This window comes from Rana temporaria, chromosome 4 (genome assembly GCF_905171775.1).
Source record: "Rana temporaria chromosome 4, aRanTem1.1, whole genome shotgun sequence".
Lineage (NCBI taxonomy): Eukaryota > Metazoa > Chordata > Amphibia > Anura > Ranidae > Rana > Rana temporaria.
In genome coordinates, this window is record NC_053492.1 from 456,620,917 (window position 1) to 456,633,797 (window position 12,881).

At 42.9% G+C, this 12,881-nt stretch overlaps 1 protein-coding gene across 20 annotated transcripts in view; it reads right to left on the bottom strand.

Annotated features, from left to right (window-relative positions):
- NRXN1 (neurexin 1) overlaps positions 1-12,881 on the bottom strand; it is a 1,744,826-nt gene that overhangs the window by 975,421 nt on the left and 756,524 nt on the right. The window lies entirely within an intron of this gene.

The following is a 12,881-nucleotide window of genomic DNA, read 5'->3' on the forward strand; positions in this document are numbered from 1 at the left end:
TGCAACCATGTAACTGATAAATATGCAAGAAAGATTGTTCTTACGAAAAACAACATACTTACTGGTCATTTCGGCATATCCAAGTGTAATTTTTAGGTCTTCAACTTTTAAACATAAAAGACTTGCCTAAAAGCAGACACTGCACAAGGCCTCCTATTACCTATAAAAGACTTGCCTAAAAGCAGACACTGCACAAGGCCTCATATTACCTATAAAAGACTTGCCTAAAAGCAGAAACTGCACAAGGCCTCCTATTACCTATAAAAGACTTGCCTAAAAGCAGACACTGCACAAGGCCTCCTATTACCTATAAAAGACTTGCCTAAAAGAAGACACTGCACAAGGCCTCCTATTACCTACATATAGAAAAGCTTCTTTTGTGCCCGCTTCTGATTTTGTTTAATTTTGTTACAGGGTCAGACTTTCTCTGTCTTGATGGCTAAGTCCCGCCAACTGCTACTCTTCTGCGTAGTAAGACTGTACCCAAAAATAATCAAGGCATTCTTATTTGGCAAGGGAGTGGCAGTTGGCAGGTTTACCAATCAAACCAGTAAAACAAAATTATAGAGGAGCACAGAAGATTAAAGGAAACAGCAAGCATCTTATTGTGTCTTCTTTAACCACTTAAGACCCGAACCAAAATGCAGGTAAAGGACCTGGCCAGTTTTTGCGTTTCTGCACTGCGTCACTTTAACTGACAATTGCGCGGTCGTGCGAATTGGCTCCCAAACAAAATTGGCGTCCTTTTTTCCCCACAAATAGAGCTTTCTTTTGGTGGTATTTGATCACCTCTGCGTTTTTTATTTTTTGCGCTATAAACAAAAATAGAGCGAAAATTTAAAAAACAATGCAATATTTTTTACTTTTTGCTATATCCCCCCAAAAATATAAAAAAATGCAATAAGCGTTTATCAATTGGTTTGCACAAAATTTATAGCGTTTACAAAATAGGGGATAGTTTTATTGCATTTTTATTAATTATTTTCTTTTTTACTACTAATGGCGGCGATCAGCGTTTTTTTTCGTGACTGCGACATTATGGCGGACACATCGGACAATTTTGACCAATTTTTGGGACCATTGTCATTTTCTGTGAAAATGACAATTGCAGTTTGGGAGTTAACCACTAGGGGGCGCTGAATGGGTTAAGTGTGACCTCATATGTGTTTCTAACTGTAGGGGGGCGGGGCTGGACGTGTGACGTCATTGATCGCCTTTCCCTATATCAGGGAACAGACGATCAATGACAGCGCCACTGTGAAGAACGGGGAAGCTGTGTTTACATACAGCCCTCCCCGTTCTTCAGCTCTGGGGACCGATTGCGGGACTCTGGCGGCGATCAGGTCCGCAGGTCCCGGGGCCGTGGTCACGGAGCTTCGGACTGGGTCGCGGGCGTGTGCCCACGGCTCGGCACTTAAAGAGGACGTACAGGTACGTGCTTGTGCCCAGCCGTGCCATTTTGCCGACATATATGTGCAGGAGGCGGTCCTTTAGTGGTTAAGACAAGATCTTAAGTATTAAACATTTATTATTGAGTACAAGTTCACTTTAATTCTCTTTGTGAACATTTAAGATATTAGATAGAGAGTGCCGTGTTAGTGCTTTGCTGTAAGCAATTACCAGGAAGCTTGCCAAATGGGAGTACATTTATAAAGTAGTTCCTTTTAACTGTGAATTATTTTTAAGTTATATCTTAGTAGGACACTGAGACTTTCAGTCTAAGTGTAGTTAGCTAAGGACATCTCAATCATAGGACATTCCCTGCCGACCTCTTGGTGACTCATTTGTACTGAAATATTTCAAATAAGGTACAGCTTTCCAAAGTCAGTTTGCTGTCATGTCAAAGAAGCGTTGCAAGTTGCTTTTATTGCAGACTTGATTAACACTTGGTGGCCCATCCAGGCAACAGCTGTCTTGTTAATGATGTCTAAGGAAGGCATGAGATATGTCTTCATCGACCTCTTCAGTTGCTTTCCACTGCTGTAGATACTGAAGCACCAGTACTACAATTTATACGTGTATAGGAGTCATTTTTAACTCAAAGGCAGTAGGAACAATTTCCCCAGGTCCTCTACAACGATCAGACCATAAAATATAAGGTCTCAGGATGGCAAAGCTCTGCAGGTCCTCTACAACAGTGGGCCCAAGATTAGGCCTTAAAATACAAGGTCACAGGGTGGCAAAGTCCTTTGGGTTCTCTACGACAGAGAGCCCACAATCAGGTCATAAAATACAAGGTCTCAGAATGGCAAAACCCTTCAGGTTCTCTACAACAGAGGTCCCAATATCAGGCCATAAAATACAAGGTCCCAGGATGGCAAAGCCCTTCAGGACCTCCACAACTGAGGTCTCAAGATCAGGCTATAAAATACAAGGCCCCAGGATGGCAAAGCCCTTTAGGTCCTCTACAACCAAGGTCTCAAGTTCAGGTTATAAAATACAAGGTCCCAGGATGGCAAAGCCCTTCAGGTCCTCTACAGCAGAGGTCTCAAGATTAGGCCATAAAATACAAGGTCCCATGATGGCAAAGCCCTTCAGGCTCTCTACAGCAGAGATCTTAAGATCGGGCCTTATAATACAAGTTCCCAGGATGGCAAGGCCCTTTTTTAAGGGAACATTGCCATACTACCCTGCTTGGTTCTTTTCTGCCCACTGGGTAGCCATGTAAAGTAAGCCTATATAGTAGGGGAGGAGCTAGTAAAAAGAGAGAGTAGAGAGCATGAAGGAGAGGAAAGGAGCAAGATAAAGGAAAGTGCCGACTTCTACGAAGGGGCACACCTGGTGAGGTCAAAGGCTTGGAAGTAGAATCCATCAGTTTGGGACATTCTCACACGCAGCAACCCCCTCCCATATAAACTTTAAGTTATTTTTATATAGTTATGGTCTCTATCCATATATTATAGTATATATTAGGCAGTGCAAACGTGCATGTTCAAGGAATTAGATCCCTTGAAGTAATTACCTAGAAATTAGGATTCATGGTCGTTTAATTGCATAGTTTCCTTTAAAGTACTTCCAAAACTGTCAGATGCCTACATATCTGGTCCGTTTTCATATGAGCACCCTATGGCCCCTGTATTCTGGGGTGCTCTAGTATAAAGGTTTTAACTTATTTTCCATGACCAGTCTGGCCCCACCGCTTGTTGCCTGTTGAGGCCAGTTTTTAAGATGATGGATCAACAGTAAAGCATAGGAGACCCTAAGCAGACCTGGGATGCTGTCATGGATATGCAGTAGTCTGTCAGCTTACCTGTTCTCCATCTGTTCATTAAAGGCCTGACCCTGTTCTGGTTCCATTTGTATCACTTCCTCTTCCTGTATGGCCCCACCCAGGCCATCCCAGGAAGTCTATATTAACTGTTGCACTGAAGGTCTGCTTTGCTGTTCAACAGTGTAGTTTGCTAAGTTCCTGTTTGCAGTGTGCTACGATCATCTTCCTGTTTACCGTTTTTGGCTTGTTCCTGACTTCTGCTGTTTGCCTGTGCCCCTGACCATTTGCCTGTCCCACGGTTATCCTTGTCTGCCTGTTGCCCTGACCTCCGCCTACCCATTACCACCGTTTGTCCTGCTGGCTGCTTCCCCTCTCTCCCTGCGGAGTGTGACCTAGGTAATCTCGGGGGTCGCGACCTGGATCCAGTTGCGGCCAAGGTCATCCTCACCATCAGAGGCTCTGGTGAATACAAAACTGGGTCTTAGACTCCGCGCCCTGGGTGATCTTAGGTTCACGCTTGTTCTCTGCTAGCAATAGTCGGCTATAGGGTTCACTACCCTGTGGTGCATCCCTGACCCCAACGGGGTGCACTTGTCACCTGGCCACGGGTGACCTGACAGATGCTCTATATGAACTCTGAGGCACACATACAGGATACCTGCTACATTATAGCATTTAAGATTTATAAAATGTAGATTATTTCATTTTTTTTTTTTTTTTAAGGCAGGGGCTTATTAAGATATGAGGTTTCCCTGGGCACATTCAAATGCTTTTTTGTAGAAACCACAGCTTAATAATTGTATTAATTATTAGAGAAGGGATTGGCTTTTATTTATATACAGAGACCTTTTTGTACAGGCCAGCAATTAAGAAAAGGAGAGATATTTTCATGGTTCCTGAACTACAAAGAGGTTCCCGATCCATATTACCATCCCCTAAAACCCCTTCCCCGACAATTATTTTGCTGAATTTAGCCACAGAAGCCCAGAAGTGACTAGAAGAGGGAAAAAAGGGACACTTTTATCTTGGTTCATGCATTTTTAGGATGTTGCTAAACCCCCCCGCACCCCACCGCTGCCCTAGGCTCAGGCCCACAAGTGCCATTATGGTTAACACAACCTTATTTAAATTGCAACTACCATATATACTCGAGTATAAGCTGAGTTTTTCAGCACATTTTTTTTGTGCTGATAAAACCCCACTTGGCTTATACTCGAGTCTCCCTGCCTCACTGTACCCATCTGCAGCCTCATGCACCTGTTCTATCCGTGCTGTAACATGCAGTCTAGTCAGAGGCCATCCAGTGTACCAAGCCCCGCCTCCTCCTTGTTCGTGATAGGCTGAACACTGACTTACTGCTGGGAAACTGAATCAACCGATCAGGTACATGAGGCAGGGAGATGGGCACAGTGAGGCTGCAAATAGACACATTAAGGCTGCAAATGGACACAGCGGAGCTGCAAATGGGCACAGTGAGGCTGCAAATGGGCACATTGAGGCTGCAGATGGGCACAGTGAGGCAAAGTGAGGCTGCAAATGGGCACAGTGAAGCTGCAAGTGGACACAGTGAGACTGCAGGTGGGCACAGTGAGGCTGCAAAAGGGCACAGTGAGGCTGCAAATGGACACAGTGAAGCTGCAAATGGGCACAGTGAGGCTGCAGATGGGCACAGTGAGGCTGCAGATAGGCACAGCGAGGCTGAAAATGGGCACAGTGAGGCTACGTTTTCCCATTTTTTTTTGTGTTAAAATTAGGTGCCTTGGCTTATATTTGGGTTGGCTTATACTCGAGTATATACGGTATTATTTTTTACATATATTTGTCAATGCCATTTAAAGCCAAACTCGAAAATAAATAAATACAGGCTTATTTTCATTAATACATCATCAAATCTATGTTTTAATGCAAGAAATGTAAGTGCCAAAATTTGACTTGATATCAATCTCTTGCAATCCCCTGTGTAGCAGAGCTACAAAGTGAAGCTTTACCACATCATGTCTTTCTATTTCTCTTTGCAGTATTATTAGACTGATTAAAAAGAATTCAATCTCTTATCCCAAAAGTATTCAAGAAAAAATGTGTACATCAAGCCACTGAAGGGAGAGTCTGGAAAACAAAAGTGCTGAACGAGCCTATAAAATCCGAACGCATATAAAATGTGAAAAACACATCATGCTGAAAATCAATGTTACAATAGTAACTTAAAATATGAGCTTACTAAGAATGCACTATGGTTTCTCATACAAAGCCATGCCCATCGCCTTAGAAAATATCAATAAATAAAGGTTAAATCGGTAAAACAGAAATTGGTTCCAATAATAAAAGAAAGTGGCATTTAAGGTTTGATTCTGCAGTGCGGAAATATTTACAGAGGTGAGATGCACACCTGCACTTCGGATAATGCCTATAACCTTCATGGTATTCCCAAAGTTTGTATAATAATGCAGCAAACTCGAAATGGTATAAACAGGTACACAGCTGTATACATTTGATAATAGATGCGTCCTTCTTCCAGTTACCAGGGGCCCAGAGCAAAAAAGGCATAACGTAACTGAAAGTAGAAGTTTAATCTGCTTATAGTTTGCGTTCCCTGGTTGCTCTTTTCCTCCTTGTTAATCTGGCAATTAATTTTTTTTTTTAATAAACCTTACAATTTTTATTACACACCCTGTTTAAGATCCAGTTACATCATCAATGGGCTGGTGGGAGGGGCCAGCATGGTGCTGTACACAGCTTCCTGAATACATTACAGTGCCCTGCCTCAGTACACCTCTCAGGAATCCTCAGACTTGATGCAAGCAGTGTGCTGACTCTTGGGTACTGGTCCTAGAATGAATGACTTCTGTGCACATGCATCATTCACTGCTATCCAATCAAGAGGCCAAAGACCCAAAACCCAGATCAAACCTGGGAAGAAGATGTCAGCAACCTGGAAAGGGTCGCATTGCTGGACGATTAAGGTGCCTATTGGCAGACACCCAAAAATGAAACTTCCGGTTTTCGGATTCCTCCCCCCCTCCGGTGTCACATTTGGCACCTTTCAGGGGGTAGGGGGAGCAGATCCCTGTCTAATACAGGTATTTTGCTCCCACTTCCGGGCATAGATACACCACTTCCGGCGCCTTCTCCGCCCACCCCCCCGCTGTCTTCTGGGAGACATACAGGTTCCAGAAGACAGCAGGAATCAGTGGGATCACGCAGCGCGAGTCGCGCATACACAGTAGGGAGCCAGGAAGTGAAGCCACAAGGCTTCACTTCCTGATTCCCTGGCCGAAAATGGTGGTGGCTGCACCTCGAGAGCCGAGGGATAGATTGGCTTTGGGTGCCAATATCACGGGCTCCCTGGACAGGTAAGTGTCCTTATTTTAAAAGTCAGCAGCTGCAGTATTTGTTAAAAAAATTGGCGGAATTCCACTTTAAGGTAAATCTGATGTTTTCCCATTCAAGACAAAGTGTCAGGTCCACTAAATAGCTTCCTTATCACCCATAGTAATTATACTTACCTTCATTTTGCTCCCTTACCAAACCATTTGCCACCAGAGCAAAACAAAATTGCATGAAATACCTAATACTTGTGGCTATGGGGCAGCAAGTGACTCTTTTTTTTACTTCCACAAAGCAGTGTTCGGTGCCTAATTGGCCTTGAGGAAGTGTCCTTTGCCCTCTGTAAGCTTCAAGTATACCAACTTTGAGCTTACATAGGGCTTTATTACTTTGCACCAGAGGGCAAATAAAGTGGTTAGATCAGCCCTCCTCAGCCAGGGTTCCATGAAATCTAGGGTTCCGGCACAGGTTGCAAGGGTTTTCTTGAGCAATGATCAATGTCATCCTCTCAGAAAAATAATTGACAGTTGAAGATTCTTTCCAATGACTCTTGAGACCGGAAAGTTATTTCAAGGGTTCCTCATGATAAAAAAAAGGTTGAGAAACGCTGAGAGACAAAGGAAAGGAAAGTATAACCAGTGTGTGTGTGGCAGGGGAGAATTTAGCAAACCTGTTTTCTGAACTTTTGCTATTACATGAAAAAAGTTTTATCCAATAAAATTTACATATAGACATTCCACCACCGAAATACTGCAACAGATCCAGCTCGGCTCTACTTGAGCTGTGCTAACAGAAGCTGGCTTCACACACACGGCATGGGTGCTCTCCAGGTTACTAGCTAAACATAACATCAATAACATGATCTTCTAGATCAGCCAGTAGGCAACTAGGTTTCTAAGGGATCCAATGGCCCTCCCAGAGATTGCTAGGGATTCCTTGATCTGTGGGTGATTGACCTTCCATCCCAGGGTACCTGCATTGTTTCAGGTTTGCCAGCGCCTGGCAGGTCCACCAGCATCACGCTAAGGACCTTGTTAACTGTCTGGAACAGTGGCATTCAGATCACCTTTTTAAGGGGGCATTCTTTCCACTGACCCCTAATAATTTTCATTTTTAAAGAGGTTCCTTGCGACCAAATAATTATTTCAAGGGTTCCTCTGGGGTGAAAAGGTTGAGAAAAGCTGTGCCACATTCTAAAAATAATTAAACCTGGACATAGCCATTCGAATCCTGTGAGCAAGACTTATGCTTCTTTGGTATATGTCTACATTTTACAACTTAAATCATGCTAATGTAAGCAGTACAATTATATATTTTATTAACCACTTGCCGACCTCCTCCTGCACATATGCATTGGCAGAATGGCACGGCTGCACAAAGTAATGTATATTTACGTTACTTTAAATTTTGCGCCCCTGCTGCAAGCTCCGTGCCCGTGCCCGTGGGACCCGCAGACTCAATGTCCGCCGGTGTCCTGCGATCGGGTCACAGAGTGGCAGAACGGTTAAAGGCCAGTGTAAACAAGACATCTCCCTGTTCTGCCTAGTGACAGGACACTGATAGTCTGCTCCCTCTCATCGGGAGCAGCGATCAGTGTCGTGTCACAGTAAGCCCCGCCCCCACACAGTCCTGTCAGGGAGAGGAGACCGATGGTGTGTCCCTTGTACATAGGGACACAGATCGGTCACCTCCTCCAGTCAGCCCCCTCCCCCCACAGTTAGAATCACTAGTAGGAAGCACATTTAGCCCCATCTCCGCCCCCTAGTGGTTAACCCTTTCACTGCCAGTCACATTTATACAGTAATCAGTGCATTTTTATACCACACACCGCTATATAAATGTTAATGGTCCCAAAATAGCGTCAAAAGTGTCTGATATGTCAGCCATAATGTCGCAGTAACGATAAAAATCACAGATCGCCACCATTGCTAGTAAAAAAAAAATATTAATAAAAATGCCATAACAGTATCCCCTATTTTGTGCAAACCAATCAATCTACGCTTATTGCGATTTTCCCAAAAATATGTAGAGGAATACATATCGGCCTAAACTGAGGAAATTTTTTTTTATATTTTTTCGGGGAAATTTATTATAGTAAAAAGTGAAAAATATTTTTTTAAATTGTCGCTCTATTTTTGTTTAAAGCGCAAAAAAAAGAATGTGGGAAAAAAAAGAATGTCAATTTTGTTTGGGAGCCACGTCGCACGACCATGCAATTGACAGTTAAAGTGACGCAGTGCCGAATCGCAAAAAATAGCCCGGTCATTAGGCAGCCAAATCCTCCGGGGCTGAAGTTGTTAATATGTTCTCCTTTCTCAGAGATGTAAGCAGATAGCTTCCGGGTTTTTGTTTTTTTGTTTTTACTTGGAAATTACAAAGCATTGCCAATATGCCTGCTTGGTCACTAACAGCTGTGAATTGTAATTTAAAAGAGTTTCTTAGTCTGATTACTAGGTAAATGGACCATTTCATCTATATAAGAACTGCCTACTCAGCTTTACTGTTAGCTGTGTCTTGTTGGAGAAAAGATTTATTGGTTTGATGTTCTCTAGTTAACATGCGTAACCCATCATTTTACTTTAATAACCCACATCTTCTAAAACGGATTCCTAAGTTCTTATTCAATGCTGTATTTAAAACAAATTTATATAAATGCACCATACATTTTGTTAAACCCCTTTAACTGCAGCAATATGCATATGTATCGGCAAGGTGGGTGGGCCTTAAGGGCCAGCCATCGCATATATACGTCACTGTCTTATGCTGGTAAGTGCTCCATCTGTGGCCCAAGACCTGTGACTGAGTTGTGACTCACAACTCAAGGTTACCTATTAACAGGAGTCGGTAGGACGGGCTTCCAATGACATCAGCACTATGCAGCCAATCACAATTATACGTGATCTGGATACTCTTCGACCAGCCTTGAGCATTGAGATCAATTTAAAAAGTTTAATAGGAAACCTGTTGCTATACAGAAGTTGCAGAGGAACGATATCCCTGCAATAGAAGAGTTTAAATACTCACATTTTCTACTGCCTGTGCTGCCAAACACAGCTTTGATCCTGAGTTATGCTCCCCTAAAGACTCCTGGGAAACACTACAAAACACAGTGGTATTAGCAATGTTGGGGTCAGTAGAAAACCCCAGTGAGAGTTGTGAGGGTCCTAGAATATCGAAACTTCTGAAAAAGTTGGTTTTCCAGCAGACTTTGGGGAACCATTTCCGAGGACTGAAGTGGTCTTTGGTGGCACATGCAGCAGGTATGTTAATTATTTGCACTTCCTGTATTTTTTACAGGGATAGCTTGGTATCATCTGTATAGCAACATAGTCACTGTAAGGCTGGGTTCACACTACCCTGCATCCAATTCGCCATAGCAGGAGATTTTGACCAGCTCTCTATGGATGCTAGATTTTTATTGCTGTGCCCTTGGGTGGCAATCAACACCCTAAGTAAATATAGTGCCACATCCTTAGTTAATGTTTAAAAGATATGGTAGAAAAGATGGACTTTGTAGGCACTACTTAGGAATATAAAAAATAGATTTTTAATAATCTGTAAGTATAATACAATTCAAGGATGCCAAGTGCATCTAAGGAAATATATAAAACACTTTATAAAAAAACACACAAATGTCAAAATATAAGACCAGGTGAGGAAACCACAGGTATACGCTTAGATTGTTGTTAACTCTGTCGCCAAAAAGACATGACGAATAGGGTTGATATGGCCTGGGTCGACACCGTCAGAGTCTTGACATGTATGAAAGTTGCTCAACAAGTTTTGCGGATCGTAGCCGCTTCCTCAGGAGCTTTAGAACTACAACATGGAAGGAATAACAAATAAAGAAAGAAATATTAAGAGCCGGTTTACATATCTCCGCTGCTGCTCCCGTGCGTCTTTTGGTCCATTTCAGGTCCGAATTCAGCCAAATCGGACCTGAAACATGAACGAGGACGCATCGGACCCCTGCTGTGAGGCGCATGTGGCGATAGGGTGAACCCTGCTTAAGAGCAGTTAAATCAGAACTTTTTTTTGTTATTGTTTTTTAGTTTGTTTTTTTAAGCACTCATCTTTGGGATGAGATAAAGGGGGCACTCCTGTTTTAAGAAAGTATTGTAATTTATCTCCTTACAGGAAGTTCTCTGTAGGAACCAGAGAATGCATGCATAACTGAGTGAATCCTTTTCTAATCCACCCTCTCTTATGCCCTTTTATCAGCCACTCGTTACTTGATTTTCCAACTAAATGTAGCTGTAATCAAATGGAAATTGGGAACATAGGGCAGAACTGGTAGAAGACACACCATTCTTTGCTGTAATGGTCTATTACTTCTATGAAAATTTAGACGCATAATGACATATTAAAGCGGGAGTTCAACCAATTCCTTTTTTTTTTTTTTTTCCCCTTAGCTTCCTGCTCGTTTTGTCTAGGGGAATTGGCTATTTGTTTTAAAATATGATCCGTACTTACCCGTTTTCGAGATGCATCTTCTTCCGTCGCTTCCGGGTATGGGTCTTCGGGAGCGGGCGTTCCTTCTTGATTGACAGCCTTCCGAGAGGCTTCCGACGGTCGCATCCATCGCGTCACTCGTAGCCGAAAGAAGCCGAACGTCGGTGCGGCTCTATACTGCGCCTGCGCAACGACGTTCGGCTTCTTTCGGAAAATCGTGACGTGATGGATGCGACCGTCGGAAGCCTCTCGGAAGACTGTCAATCAAGAAGGAACGCCCATTCCCGCAGCCCATACCCGGAAGCGACGGAGAGGATGCATCTCGTAAACGGTAAGTACGGATCATATTTTAAAACAATTTGCCGATTCCCCTAGACAAAACGAGCATGAAGCTAAGGGGAAAATGTGCTCTCTGAGGGTGAACCTCCGCTTTAAGAGGATGGCGTGGAAAGCCTATGATCTCTGCGTTGTGCAACCAGCAGAGATGAAGCCAAGAGTTCACAGACAATTTCAGATCCTACTGCTATGCCTTCACAGCAACTGGGAAATTTTCTGGAAAAGCCATAAGATACATACCCTGGAATTCATAAAGAGTGCTGTAGACACTGCTCAGAATTGTGTTGTGCTTCTACATGACCATTACCAGTGCCTGTGACAGATTCATGTACCTTCCGGAAACAGGTATGTGAATTTCTCTTATAGAATCATGGAGGGGGGGGGGCACTTGCTTTACAATGGAGTAGTGATGTAGCCACCCTTGCATACATGTGGCTGCTGGACTTCTTCCGGGATGCCATGCTGGTGCACAGCGTGCTTGCAAGGTTTCAGGTGAATGGATGGTATTGGTGGAAACAGCACAACACTTACTAATAGCACTGTAGGTCAGGGGTAGGCAACCTGTGGCCCTACAGCTGTTGCAGAACTACAAGTCCCATCATGCCTTTGGGAATAATTGTAACTGCCAGCCTTGCAATGCCTCATGGGAAATGTAGTTCCACTACAGCTACTGGTCGCCTATCTCTGCTGTAGGTCCATAGTAGGGAGCAAAAAAAGCGATAATGCACATTCTGGATTCACAGCTCTGTTCCAACTTCGAAAGAAGCTCAAAGCAAAGGGTTACATGACTGCTACATATAACTGAAGAAAAAGGTTTTTTATTTTCATTTTTTTTTTTAAAACCGGTTCTCTAATATTTAATGCCTGCACTTCAGTTGGATATATTTTCACAACTTGGGTTTTACATCTACTTTAAATTCTTATTATCTGTCACCATCATCATATTTTCAGAATAGTTTTACGGATAAGTTTAATAGAAAAACCAATACACCAACCTTTCCCTGATCTCCCTGGAACTGACATTTGTTCAGATCTGCTGAGTTACTGTTTTCTCTTTTCTTTTTAGCATTTTTTACTTAAATTTAACATGATCACTGAAAACATAGCGGAGGAACCTTTTACATCACCACACTAGTTACTATAGTTCATCATTCATTTCTTTAGGACCTCAACAAGTTAAGATATGTATAATTTATTTATCTATTTGATATTTTACAGGTATTTATATGAGATCTACAATTTATGCAGCACTGTATATTCACGTCAGTCCTTGCACCCAATTTAAGGTCACTATCTCCAATTTATACATACACACAGAGCTGGGACAAGGAGGGGGTGCTGCCCTAGGCACAATGGTTGCAGGGATGGAGACACCCGAACCCTTACCCTAAGGGAGTGGGGGGGAGGGTGCGCAGTTTGACATCTTTGCCATGGGTGCTGGATGACCTTGTGCCAGCACTGCATGCGCATACTGGGGCAAATTCTGAATTATTTTTGTTTAACAAATTTCGACATATTGGAAAATTTGTAAATTTGTAAATTCTTGAATTTAAATATT